This window comes from Mustela nigripes, chromosome 18 (genome assembly GCF_022355385.1).
Source record: "Mustela nigripes isolate SB6536 chromosome 18, MUSNIG.SB6536, whole genome shotgun sequence".
NCBI lineage: Eukaryota > Metazoa > Chordata > Mammalia > Carnivora > Mustelidae > Mustela > Mustela nigripes.
The window spans coordinates 32,492,221-32,504,446 of record NC_081574.1 but is presented as its reverse complement, the minus strand read 5'-3'; positions in this window follow the sequence as shown (position 1 = coordinate 32,504,446).

Below are 12,226 nucleotides of genomic sequence, written 5' to 3'. Positions count from 1 at the left end.
ATGTATTCAGACTTTCTTTCAGGTCTCTCAGTAACATTTTAAAGTTATTTTCAATAACTGCACATTTACTTACTAGTAAACTTAAGCAAGTCACTTAAGCTTCCAAAGTTTAAGTTTTCTTAATAGCATAAATAATAGTAGCTACCTTGTAGAAGAATATTGAGTATTAAACAGGATAATATATATAAAAGCACTTATCATAGTGCCTGACATAGTAAAAACTATTCAATAAGTGGGAATAATTATTGTAATTATTGCTAGATTTATTATAACATATTTACTAACATGTCAATTTTATGACTGGCATCATTTCCTCGTGTTTTCTAATTGGCTTTGTATATATGTAAGAAATAGTGGTTTTTTGGATATCTACTAGATTCCAATTTACTAAATTCTCATTGTTTCTAATGGTTTTTCAGTACATTATCTTGATTTTTTAAAACATTTTTTATTTTTTAATATAAACATATAATGTAATATTAGCCCCAAGGGTACAGGTCTGTGAATTGCCAGGTTTACACACTTCACAGCACTCACCCTAGCACATACCCTCCCCAATGTCACTACCTTGATTTTTCATGGTTTTCATTATTACATTATTATTTTATTGCATTATAATAATAAACATTTTGAATCTAATACCTAATGGTAATTTTAGTCCTTATATTATTATATGGGCTAAAACTTTAAGGACAAAGCAAATTAACAGTAAGAATAATCAATGTGCCTGTCTTATTGGTAGGTTATAAAAGATGAAAAGTATTTCTGTAACCATGGAGTGCATGATCTGCTTGCTGTTATTATAATAACATAATATTTATGCTGTTAAAATAGTAAACTTTTTTACTTCACTCCTTTTTTGGGGGGAATGCAGTTTTTTAATTTAAAAATTATGTAAAGTCATCTTGCCTTTATCAAATATCTTATAGGTATAGCCCTGATCTAATACTGTTTTGAATTAAATTAATATGCGTTGGTGAACTATTTTTATATTACTAGGATAAATCTTACTTGCTTTTGAGACGGTCTTCATTAATTTCTGGGCTTTATTTCATAATATTATTTATTTATTTTTAAGATTTTATTATTTGACAGAGAATAAAAGAGGGAACACAAGCAGGGGGAGAGGAAGAGGCAGAGGGAGAAGCAGGCTTCCCGCTGAGCAGGGAGCCTGATGCAGGGATTCGGTCCCAGGACGCTGGGATCATGACCTGACCTGAAGGCAGACATTTAATGACTGAGCCACCCAGGTGCCCTGATTTCATAATATTTATTAAAGATATCTAGATCTATATACATGAGTTGAGTTGGATTCTAATTTTTTTTTTTTTAAGTTCAGTGTCAGATTTTGGCATTGAATTTATTAAATTATTTGGGAATTCTATCTTTGTCTATGTTCTAAAATAGTTCATATAATATCTTTTTAAAAGAATTTGAGGTAATTACCGATAAAACCAGCTGGAATCGGCACCTTTTCTGAAAGTAATTACTTGGCATCCACTTTTAATTTCCTCTTAGCTTATTGTTTTATTTATATTTCCATCTTTGATCTTCAGTCCATGTTTAAGTTATATTTTCCTAGAAAATCATCTGCTTCAGTAGGATTTTCTTATAAAAAAGGTAAGTAGACATTCAGTATATTTTTAATTAAAATGCTTTCTTAATTTCTCTATCTGTAAAATGAACAGTTTGGATGGGAGAAATTTTAGAGAACTTTCCAACTCTAACACTTTATAGCTGTAATTCTTTAATCAAACCAAGTCAATTATGAATTTCAGTGGGGGAAAAAAAAAGTAACTTTCTTGTGATGTATTCATCTGTAGCTTTGCATCTGACACCCTCTCCCTGGTTCTCCCCATCTTCTTGGATCCTTTTTCTTTCAGTGTTGCCTCCTCAGAACTATGATCAGGGTTAAGGCCAGATTTCGCTTCCTAAAACTACTTTGCTTAAAATCCCTATTAGTGCATTGGTGATGCTTTCCTGTGATTATGCTCTAGGTCACACATACTGTCCGTTCATTACATTTGCACACGGCCTGACAGCCTTTTAGGATATGATGCTCTCTTTCCTCTCACACTTTCTCTCCTACTTCCTCCTGTGCAGTTCACTCCGTTGGAGCCACTCTGGCTCCCTTGCTTTTATTCTGACAATGCAACTTTCTTTCTGCCTCAAAGGCTTTCACTTTAGTCCTTGTTCAAAATTCAGGGGTACCTGGGTGGCTCAGTCAGTTGAGCATCTGCCTTTGGCTCGGGTCATGATCCTGAGGTTGTAGGATCTGAGGTTGTCAGGCACCCTGCTCAGGAGCAAACCCTGCATCGGGCTCCCTCTGCCTGCAACACCCCTCCCCTTGTGTGTTTGCTTTCTCTTGCTCTCTCTCTTTCTCTCTCTCAAATAAATCAAATCTTTTGAAAAAATTCACTGCCTCACAATATTCATCCCTAGTCATCAGTATATATAATATCAACTCTCAGGACAATCCTCTTACCTTACTTTGCCTTTATTTGTCATGACCTGACAGTTTTATTAATTTATTTGTTTATTTAAATTTTATATATCTTCTCCACTAAAATGTGAGCTATGTGAAAGCCAGAACATTGCCCTGAAGTCTGCAGAAGATTGGTACAATAATATCTCCTGTAGTTTCCCTACTAATGCCACCAGTTTCTTCTTTCCAATTCATATGTACTTCAATGTAGTGAAATTAATATTTCTAAAGCCAACTTGCAACCACATGACTAACTCACATTAAGTTGTACAGTAAGTTGTTGCTTATTACTCACAGGATTAAGACAAAATTCCTCACTATGGCAATCCAATGTAATTCTAACTTAGATTTTAGATCATTATCTCTCACGGTTCCACTACTATTTATTTCAACCATATGAGACTGCAGTGCACTAAAAAAATGTGCCCTAATCTCCACCTCCATATTGCTGTACCTCCAAAATTTTATCCATCTTAGAAGATGGATACCTTGAATCATTCCCTCTTCATGAAGAAATTTCCAATTCTCTTTGACTGAACATGACTTTTCCCCTAATCTTTGAAGAAGTTGGTCTGTACGTCTTTCTTGTACTTACCTTCTCTTTTTTTCTGTCCTCCATTTCATTACAAGGCCAAGACCATGTTTTTACCCATCTCCACACGACCCCAGAGAAGCAGCGCACCTTCACCCCATTGACATTCATTTGCTGAGTACTTGCTGACTGCAGACAGGCTGAATGACCTCTGGTCCAGAAACAAAATAACTACCCGAGTTAGAAAATATTATTAATTCCATTCTACATATGTGGTTAGGTAACTTATCCAAGGTCACTGTGATGAAACTAGGGCTCCAACTCAATCATCCTATCTCCAGGGTATTCTGTATGGCAAGGACATTCCCAAGGTACATGATGTGAAAGAAGATCACAGGAAGACTTACTTGCAATGAAACCACACAATCTGGGAAATATAACATCTGGTTACATTGGGTGAATTTTAGGGTTTCTGTTATTCCTGGCTCATAGCTGGCAGCAAGGGTTTATTTCTGACAAATCTCTTTGCTGTTTCATCTTTTTTTTTTTTTTTTAAGATTTTATTTATTTATTTGCCAGAGAGAGAGGAGCAAGAGTGAGCACAGGCAGAATGGCAGGCCGAGGCAGAGGGAAAAGCAGGCTCCCTGCCAAGCAAGGAGCCCGATGTGGGACTCGATCCCAGGATGCTGGGATCATGACCTGAGCTGAAGGCAGAGGCCTTAAGCCACTGAGCTACCCAAGCGTCCCTGTTTTATCTTTTTGATGGAAATGATGTACTCTCCAGGTTTACAAGACTGTTGTGAAAAATGTGCATCCTATGTTGCAACTCAGTCAAATCACCTGATAGTTTAAGCCAGTCAACATTGCTCATTCAAAACAATCAAGGGACCAGGGAGCAATTAGTCAGGAGGCCTTGACAGCCGGAGAGTAAATTACATTTATGAGCATACTGTGGAGCCATCACAAAAAGCTCTTTAATGAGAACATGGGCTATTTGTTCTTCTCCATTAAACACTATCTATATGGAGGTTGGTTGTTCATTTGTACACCCCCCAGCTTTTGTTTTTACAGGTCAGAGTGGAGATTCCTCACACATATTGCTGTCTGGGCCACTTGCAAGGGAAGATGAGCTATATTGGTCAGGGTATCAACATTTCTTGGGCTTGGAATCCATACTAATCTTTTGAAGGCACTTTAGCATATTTTTATTGGCTATTTGACCATATGGTATAATGGAAAGTATGCTTTTTCCCCCCCTGAGATTTAATTTATTCACTTACTTGAAAGAGAGAGACAGCTCAAGAGAGAGCACGAGTTGGGGTGGGGAGCAGAGAGAGAAGCAGACTCCTGGTCAAGCAGGGAGCCTGACTCGGGGCTTCACCCCAGGACCCTGAGATCATAACCTGAGCTGGATACAGTCACTTAACTGACTGAGCCACCCAGGTGCTCCTAATGGAAAGTATGTTAAGCTTGACTTTAGGAGTCTACATCTTCCTCTGAGACTACTTCATGGTCTGGACAGTCATTTTACCTTTCTGGTGTAAAAAAAGGAGGTGGCAGATTAAGGTTCCTTCCCACTTAAAAATCCTGATTGTTTGTTGGGCATATCTTGATATGAAGATGCAAAACTCTATAGTTTATAAGAATCTAATATAATTTAGAGATAAATTTTTCTTATAATTTCTTGTAAAAGTTTCCTCAGCTTCAGGAAGTGATATTAAAATATGTGAGGGGTGCCTAGGTGGATCAGTGGGCTGAGCACCTGACTCCTGATTTCAGCTCAGGTCATGATCTCAGGGTCATGAGATTGAGCCCTGTGTGGGGCTCTACAATGAGTCTGGAACCTGCTTAAGATTCTTTCTCTCCCCCTGCCCCTCCCGCATGTCTACATGCACTCTCCTTCCCTCTCTCTTTCTCTTTAAAAAAAATTTTTTTAATTATAAAATATGTGAAACAATGTCTTGGTACTTAGGAAGGGAACTAGATTAGATGTTATTGGTCAAAACCAAGCTCCAGAGTCATGTAATGGGGTGAATTAAGATAAGTCCCTGGGCTTTTGTTCCTTAGGTTATGTGGCTCTTCTAGGAGAAAATACATATAGTACCTCTGGGTGTGGAGAAATAGAGAGTAATATGACTCCTCAGTTATCCTCAAGTATTCAGTCTCATGGAGCATATCATTAAAATGTGTTCAATTGGAACTAAAAGAAAATCCAACCTAGACCACTTTTAAAATAGATAAATTTATTTAAAATGTTGTTTACCTTCTTCCCTATTTTAAAATATATATTTATCATATATATGCATGCATATGTATGCATATAGCATATCTGTATAAGATGTATAATTATGTAATTTATGTGTTAAATGATTTAATACATACACAGCATATAAAATGGTTTTTAACCTTTTTCCTCATTTAATATACTTGAAATTATAACATTATATATATCACATTACACACCGTAACATTATATATGTTTGATATGTGAAATGATTTCAATCATTTTAACCATCATATAGTAGTTGTCCATTTAAACCTGTCCCTGTACTTACAGACATTTAAATTGTCTAGTCATTTTCTTAAAAACAACACGTCCAGTGAATTATTTGCCCATGAGGGCAAAGTGGCTTCCTAGTCCAGGCCATGTGTAGTGCCAGAGTCCCTCTTGCTGGTTCTGCCTGGCCAGGTTTTTGTGTGAACATAAGTTTTTATGTCTCTGGGGGAAATACCCAGAGTAAAATGTTGCTTGTGGTCTAATTGGGAAGATATATTGTGATTTTCTTTAAGGCCCAATATATAGTCATATGTAATCATACAGAAGGGTTATCTCTGTTTTCAAATGATAAAATTTGATAAATTTCAATTACAAATAGCTTGTTGTGTCATTTAGATTTTTGATTCATACTTATTGTTATCTATTTCATCTGTTCTGGGTTGAAAAATATGGATTAATAATGCATAAGAGACTTTATATTTTTCAACCAAGGACAGATAGTTTCTATTTATTTTACAAAAACTTCACTATAATTAACTGTTTTTTATCCTTCATGAGCTCTTGTTCTATGCTTTTAGGTTAGTAGTTATTCATCATTGTCATATTTTTAGTGTTGATTATCCCTCTTATTATTATAATAGGTGCTTTTGTTTTATTTAATGCCTTTACTCCTAAATTCCACATATTTTAAAAGTAAGAGCATATAACTTGTCTTAATTTTATTGCCTTTCCTTGGTATGCCATTGTTAGTCTTTATATATTTATCTACTGCTCTACTTTACTCTTTTGTGACTATGGCTGTTGGATACAGCATATATTGGTTTGTGATCAGATCTGAGAGTTTTAAACTTTCAGTTGAGTGACCCTATCCCGCTTGTGTATGTTAGTAAAATAGATATGTGGACTTAATTCTGTCATATTTTAATTTGTGCTTTATGTAATTTTCCTTTTTAAACAATATTTTACTGAGTGGTACAGATTTGCTTTGCTTAGTTGTGTGTATGTATTCCCTTGGGTAATTTGGAAAGTTAGTTTTCTACTACCTTTATTTTTATCTGCTAATGTAAACATTTAGAACATCCGGCGATTTCTTCATTGATATCCCATTGGAAGCAAATACGAAATTAATAAAACTCCACCTGTGCTATTCTTTCCTTTCTTCCCTCCCCCACCTGATTTAAGCTCCTGTGTTAGTTTTTCTTAGTTTAATAATGATTAAATTTGTATCTGGAAATACAGTTTTGTAGCTATTACATTATTTATCAACTTTAATATAATTTGTTTGCTGTATTTATTATCTCTTCCAATTCTTGCCACTTCCCTTCCAAGTTATATTAATTCTTTTATTTTTACATATGTATTGTGTGTCACTTTATACTCTCTTGTTTGGCCACTTCTCCCATTGCTATTTTAGCTCCATGTGTTTAGTTCTTATTCACCAAAACTTTTGCAAAGATTTCTGCACTCATGTCTTAGTTGACAAAAGCTAGTCCTTGAAAAGTTGCACGATAAGGCTCAACCTTTTTCTTTGAAGAGTTAGTAGGCGTTGCTTCAGTTTATAGTTTTGTGTGTAGTTCTTATGATGATGTTTCCTATCACAGGCAATGTAATCCTTTTGCCTGCATACTCAAAATATTCTTTGTTTCTCTCTCACATCAGAAACTTTATTAGCATGTGTCTTAATGGTGATCATCCTGTATCTTTTTATCTCTAACACAATATGCCCTCTCTTTACTAAGATGTGTCTTTAGTCACATCTCCTCTTTGGAAGTAAGCTTTTGGTGGGTAGGACTCCATGTATTTTACACACTGTCATATCCCCTGAATATAGAACTGCCTGGCATATAGGTGATGCTCAGTGTCTGAATTTTTTTCTACAGTTGCAACTTGGAATCCTTTAAATGTGTTTTAAATGTGATCCATTATGCATTTATATTTGAAGGGACACTAATTTTGCATATGTTATTTCCTTCATTTTCCACATTAATTTTTCTCTCCAATCCTTTTAGATTCTGCTCATTTCAATTTGTTCCTGTTGCTCAATCCTGTCCATTATTTATTTTGTTGCATTTTCACAAATGTCTCTTCTCCAGCTCCCAAAGAGACCCTTGTTTCCATGACAGTTTTATTTTTTAGTTCCCGCTTCTTTTCTTAACTCCACTAGCTCACTTTTTTCTCCTAATATCCTTCTCCTGAAGTTTTTCTAAATGCTGGCATTTCTGCTTCAGCAGTATTTTTAAAAGGTGATAATTTCATCACACTTTTGATTTAATAGTTACTAGTTTTAATGATTTTTATCTACTTTATGGCAACCCTTTTAAGGGTGTACTTGTTGTCAGACATTTATTCTTTCTCTTACTGTTGACTTTTTAAAAATCTTCTTAGTTTCTACTTTGTCATCACATTTTATTTTATAATTTTTTAATTTATTTTTTAAACAAGATTTTACTACCTGTTATAGATTTGCTTTGCTTAACTGTTTGTTGGAGTTACATTATTAACTATTCTATGTTTGAGCTATGTTCTAACTAGCTTAACTATTTCAGGTGTGGAGGAGTCTGACCACTATTCTGGGACAACAGGAACTTTCTTTGATTTCAAGAGAAGTCATTAATGACAGGGCGTTATCTGCAAAATGTTTAATTTTGCTTCTCCCATCCAATGGAGGTCAGCAGCTGCAATATTGCTTCAATTCATATTTCATTTTCCCCACCTTGGCTTACCTGAAAACTGTTTGCTATAGCCCCCTGGAGAAATGATATGAAAATGAAAGACAGAAGCTCCTACTTTTGAGCCTATTTTCCCCCCAAAATGGGACTGTTGTGTTTGCTTCTTAACATATCCACCAACTTTGGAATACTGAGCTCTGCAAACCTTTTTGGAGCTCTGAAGCCCCAAGCATCTGGATCTCTTCCCATACACTCATGTGATACTACCTCTCTTGATATATGGAGATCAATTCAGGTATAGCAAATATAGAGTTTCTGTTGTGTTTATCCTTTGGCTTGGGAATGGTTCTGAGAAGAGGGAGGCAAAAGCCTCATTTTTCTGCCATCTTTACACTGGAAATCCATTGCACTACCATACCCTAAAAATAATGGCTGGTAGTAATGGGTTTTACTGGCCCAAGGTCCTGGAATCAGAGAGATTTGGAAGCCTTTACCTTCAATATCTGATCAACAAATTCATACCACACATGTCTTTGTTGGGATTCAAGGCCTGTGCCAATGGGAAGCATGGCTGTATGCTGCCTCTGCTTTTCTAAGGAGAGCAATCAGGGTCCATATGAACCAAAGAGAATCTTTTCAGTTGGAATTTTGCTGTCCTAGATTGGGAGGAGCTGCCTATCTGATCTGGGCAGTTAATCCCTATAGAAAATTACTAATGTATGCCTAACTTTGTGTATTAGTCTACAGAGGCTGCTGTAGCAAACCACCACAAACGTGGGGACTTCAGACAACAGAGATTTATTGTCTCACAGTTCTAGAGGCCAAAAGTCTGCCAAGAGTGTCACTGGGCCAAAATCCAAGTGTGGACAGGGCCACACTGGAGTCCCTGCCGAGACTCTGAAGGAGAATCTATTCTGTGGCTACTCTAGGTGCAGAAGACCAGCAGCCATTCTTGGCTCTTCATTGCATCACTCTAATCCTTGCCCCCATCTTCCCAGGCCTTCCCTTCTGTATCTAAGCTCCTCTCTATTATAAGGACACTTGAGATTACATTTAGGGTCTGCACAGTTAATTCAGGGTTATTTCCAATGTCAAGATCCTTTCCAAATAAGGTAACATTTACAGGTTCCAGGAATGAGGGCCTGGTATCTCTAGGGGGTCACTTTTAGCCTACCACACTATGAAAAACCCATTTCTAAAATCCCAGCATTTAATACATCATCCACATCATTCCCACACACTCTCTAGACTTGGCACTCATTTGTCTACATCTATAAATGGCTCTCACACAGGTTCTCAACTGAAAGCACTGCTTATTTTAATAGAGACATATAGGATTACATGAGCTAAAATGGAAAAAGAAACTTTAGAAACAACAAACAATCTTTCTTCCATGACCTTTATCCATTAAGATTTCATTTTTATCTGAGCTGGTCTACAGGATGGTAGAAGCAAACTCAAATGAACTGATCCATCAAGAAGCATGTGTGTGGGCACTTGCTGAAAGTCATCTAAAGTCCATGCCCTGAGTCTAGGAGACAAACTGCTGTAACCAGCAGAAACAATTAGGCAGTTGAAAGGATTATTAGTTACAATAAGATAGTTCCCTCTGTCTTCTAAATGTTATCAAAGTCAAAATTAAAATATGGCAGAAGGCATATAAACACAATGTAACTGGTCCAGTGACTCAGATGAGTGAGACTGCAATATATTTTATACTGAAAATTATAACCAAAACAACAAATCAACTCATTGAACATGAGCAAAATGTAACTAAAAGAACATTTTCCTTTTCTATAAAGCCAAGAGGAAATGTAAGTGTACGGGGAGGGGGTGGGGAGTAGATGAGAGGGGGTGGACATGAATTGCCATTCAACAGATGTAAGACTTCACTTCTCTGGAAGACCTTTTCATATCTAACTTGGTGTGGGTTTGAGGATAGGGAAATGAGGAGGGAGTTAAAAGTATGATGTCCGGTAATTCTTCAAGTCCTAAGAAAGTTGATGCTGTGATACCATGCCTTCCAAAGTATCTTTCCCAAGAGTATAAACTTCTGGGTTTCAGAATGTAAACATCGTTAGGATATTCCAATTGGGAATAACCAGAGAGAGGACAATTGGATTAATTACAGCTTTTACTTCTGCAGTTGGTTAAAGTGTGTTGCTAATTGAGGTCAATGATATGGGTTCAATTCCTCCTACGGCCAGATGGCTTTGCTCAGTTCTGGGGCAAAAAGCTGCTACACTGGTCCTCCACCAGTCACCTCACTAATGTGTATCATTGGTCCTGGAGGACAAGGAAATAAATCAGAATCCATGCCCTGTGGACAAATAGGTCAGCATCATTATAGAACCCAGCATTTACAGAGTCTTGGGGTTGAATGGAATAGTGTGACCTTCCTGAGAAGAAAGGAGAAGTTGAAACCTAGTACTTTCAGCTGTTAATTTTTGGTTTTTCTTTCTCTGAATAGGAAATTTCTTAGATTGGGATGAGGTATCACTTCCGGTTCCATAGAAAATCAGACTCACTCTTTCTGATGTAGACTAGGGCATTGGTTAGAAGCATTTGACCTCATAAGACTCTGAGAACTGGTCAAAGAGTCCATGTGAGGAAGTTACTTTTATATCTGTGGCGGGTCCTGACCTCAGCAGGGCTGGCAGCTGGGAAGGAGAGCTGGATGGAAAGTGGGGAGGCAGGGGGAACAGGAACTCACAAGGTGAACTGCAACTCAGAGGACGTACTGGAAGCCACATCTGCCCCTCACTGCCACCTGGCCTGCAGCTTACACGGTGTGAATGAACTGCTGAGATTGAAGCTGGTGTTCTTGTCCACAGAGCTCCACATAAGCCTGCTCAGGATTTGGAGAAATTGAAGGAGGTGGTCTGGCAGGAGCTCAAAGAGCTGAGGGCTCAGCCACTGCCTCACCATAAGGTAAACCAGCATATCAGCTGTCCCTATGGACTGCACCAACATTGAGAGTGTAAAAAACTTGTTGCATCAAGTCTGCCTTCTTCTAAATGCAAAATGTGACTTATGACCCATGCAAACCTGAAAATACACAAAGACAAAAGTTCTGGGAGACATAGGTCTGGCTTAGCTAAAATGACAGCATAAATCTACCATAGATGAAAAGATTATAATTTAAAGACTCCTGTAAACGAAGTTTTAGCAGTTCCATATATGTATATATAAACATTCATATACATCTGTGTGTGTATGTATATATGTATACATTGTGTATGTGTGTGTGTGTATTTTTTTTCAAATTCTCTTCTTTCAAAGGGAATGATTTTGTTATTTTTTTCAAGTGTCTATATGTTGAATCTCTCAGCTGAGCCAGAAGGATGATTGGTATCTTCCTCGAATTAATAGAAAACAGAGGTCAACAAACTATAGATTGTGGGTCAAATTTGGACCACATCTTATTTTTGTAAAAATAATTTTCTTGGAAGTTAGGCACTTCCACTTAAGTATTATCAATGGTGCTGTCCCACTACAGCAGCAGAGCTGGGTAGTGGCAACAGAGACAGAATGTCCTGCAAAGCCTCGAACACTTGCCATCTGTCTGTTTGCAGCAGAAGTGTGCTGACCCCCGGTGTAAAGCCCTACTTTAGGCTGTTCTCATGACTGTACAATTCTGTACCATCCTCAGATGTCTTTCAACTCACTGTTCTGGTGATCAGAGGTGGACAACAAAACAAAACTCTCTAACTCCAAGTAGCTCCCCCATTAAACTGATTGTTCTGCCACAATTCTGAAAACTCCATGTTAGGAGTAAGGTAAGCTTTCAGGAAGCATCTTCTAAAACTGCCAATATACCACCTGGTTTTACACATTTACATTAAAAGTGATTAATGTGATTCTGTTAAGCTAATTAATTTAACAAACATAGTCCTGGAGAAACAGAATGCAGAATGGGAAGTTGGTGTTGGAGGTTCAGGATTGTGAGCAAGTCAGTTTAAATCTTAGGGCTCTCTCTGGGTTGGACAGACCTCTCCAGGCCTTTAAAAAAAAAAAAAAAAAAAAAAAAAAGAACTGAGGAT